General features: G+C 48.7%; 1 long non-coding RNA gene and 1 pseudogene across 1 annotated transcript in view; one reads left to right on the top strand and one right to left on the bottom strand.

Moving 5' to 3' along the window:
- The first annotated feature begins 342 nt into the window (after positions 1–342).
- The window catches only part of LOC103607035, a 7,234-nt gene continuing 5,444 nt past the window's right edge, over positions 343–2,132 (top strand). Inside the window, exon 1 of the long non-coding RNA XR_551936.1 lies at positions 343–812. This is a non-coding gene — a long non-coding RNA (uncharacterized LOC103607035). The remainder of the gene's footprint in view (positions 813–2,132) is intronic.
- Positions 1,015–1,820, bottom strand: LOC103607034 (annotated as a pseudogene).

The raw sequence follows: 2,132 nt of genomic DNA, 5'->3' as shown, positions 1-2,132 counted from the left end.
CGGGCCTTGTATCCACAGTACGGATACAGCCAACCGCAGACCAGGAATATTAATAAGTAAATAAAAAGTAAAACAAAACAGCCAGTGTAGATAGTATAACAACCATTTACGTAACATTTACGCTGTATTAGGTCTTATAAGTAATGTAGAAACGATTTATCTGGAAATGATTTAAAGTATGTAAATATCATTTGATATAAGGGGTTTGAACATCCACGGATTGGTGGGGGAAGGGGGGGACCAATCCCCTGTGGATACATTGGAAGAAAAGTGTATGCCTCAGTCATCTCTTTATGCTTAATTTAACTTTTCTAAAAAAATTTTGTTGACCTTAAAATTTTACTGGTACTATTTTTTTTCCCCCATAAAACATGCTTTATTCAGTAAAACCTTGTGCGTGTGGCAGGGCACGGGTAGAAGCTTGCAGAGTTGGAGGTGAGGGGCAGGCGTCTACGGCACAGTTGGGACCTGACAACAGGATGGAGGAGCCAGAGGTCAGAAGACTGGGAGGTTGGCAGTTCTTTGGTAACACATCATTTGCTCTTCCAGAGGTGAGAAGAGAAGCTCAGGAGCCCCTGGGGGTTCCAAAGGCCTGACTGGGAAGGGGCAGCTATCCCTGCAAGTCCAGGGAAGCGCAGCCCCCAGCAGCTGCAGGAACTCCTGGGGCCAGGCCATCTTGCTGTCAGAACAACAAGCCTTCATACCAGTTCCACAGCTCCAGGTTGGTTTCCAAGATGGCGATGTCTAGGAACGTCCTCTGGAGAAAGATGCAGAAACTCAAAGCACCACCTCTTTGACTACATCATCCAAAGGTGAGAAATGCCAACAGCAGAGCCCAGGTGGGAGTCTGGTTCAGTTATCAAATGGATTTTTAAAATATCTGCCTGAGATAAGAAGAGGAAAAAGAAAAGATTAAAACCAACCCCAGAGCGATCACACATCACCTCTTGATGGCTCCAGCTCTGGGGCAAGGGCTCCATTGCCAATGCACCCCTCCCCCCTTCACCACTGGCATCAGACGTAATTCTTGGTGGGGTATCCGGAGAGGTAGTATGCAGGACAGTTGCTGAGTAGGAGGCCATGTAATTGCTGGAGCTTTGGGAACCCCCAGAAGGACAAGTGCAGCACAGCAGCCCCCATCCCAGCAACAAAAGGCCTGAAGCCACCCACCCCAGGTAGAGGGAGGCCCCCAGCTCCGGCTTTTGGGCCTCTGCCACCAGGGGGTTGTAGAAGTCCTGGATGATGGCATTGGCAGTTCAGCAGACAGGGATCAGGGTCAGGATCCCTGAGATGATGGAGATGATCCCAGAGGTGAGCACCAGGCGGGCCTTGGAATCTTTGTTCTCCCACACAGGTGGTACACTTGGCTCCAGCAAGGTAGACCAGCAGGCCGAGCAGGGCCACAAGGAGGGTGATGACACAAAGGGAGTGCACAGCCTGCAGGTCCTGGGGCACAGCCAGCGGAGAGTCGTACACCTTGCACTGCATCTGGCCCTCCCACACCACCTGGACCACCACGACACTGTTGCCGATGAAGGCAGTCACCTTCCACATGGGCAGGGTGCAGGATACCAGTGCTTCCACCCAGCCCAGCAGCATCAGGATGATTCTCAGGATTTGCAGACCAGCAGGGGCCATGGTGAAGTTGAAAGAGCTGTGAGGGAGACCAGAGAAATTCTTGGGCTGAGTAGTCACCGGTACTATTTTTGATAGTACCTGTAATGACCAATTCAGAACAAAATAACAGTATGTAGGATATCAGTAACTTAATTTTGGAATATCTGAAGCAGTGTTGCTTAAGACGGCATTCTTTGTGATACTAGTTCTAAGAGATGCTACAAGGAAAAAAAATGGTTCTTTGGTCAAATAAGTTTGGGGAACAATGCTATGTCCTTTCCTTCTCCCCTTAGGGTCACAATTCACATTTCCACATTGGAGGATTTAGTCACAGGACCCTTTTTATTTTGTTTTTGGTGCGATCTCTATGAATACCCGTGAAAGCCAGGAAACTGGATGTTCCCCGGGACAGCCATTGTGAACTGTTGGTCATTGGTGTCCTTCTAGGGTGTCTTCGGTCATTAGTGTCCTTCTAGGGTGTATTATCTTAGATGATGGTGCCTCTCTTTTGTGAA

The sequence above is a fragment of the Galeopterus variegatus genome, unplaced genomic scaffold, assembly GCF_000696425.1.
Source record: "Galeopterus variegatus unplaced genomic scaffold, G_variegatus-3.0.2 Scaffold7057, whole genome shotgun sequence".
NCBI lineage: Eukaryota > Metazoa > Chordata > Mammalia > Dermoptera > Cynocephalidae > Galeopterus > Galeopterus variegatus.
Note: the sequence above shows the minus strand (reverse complement) of the source record. Positions and strands in the feature narration are given on the sequence as shown.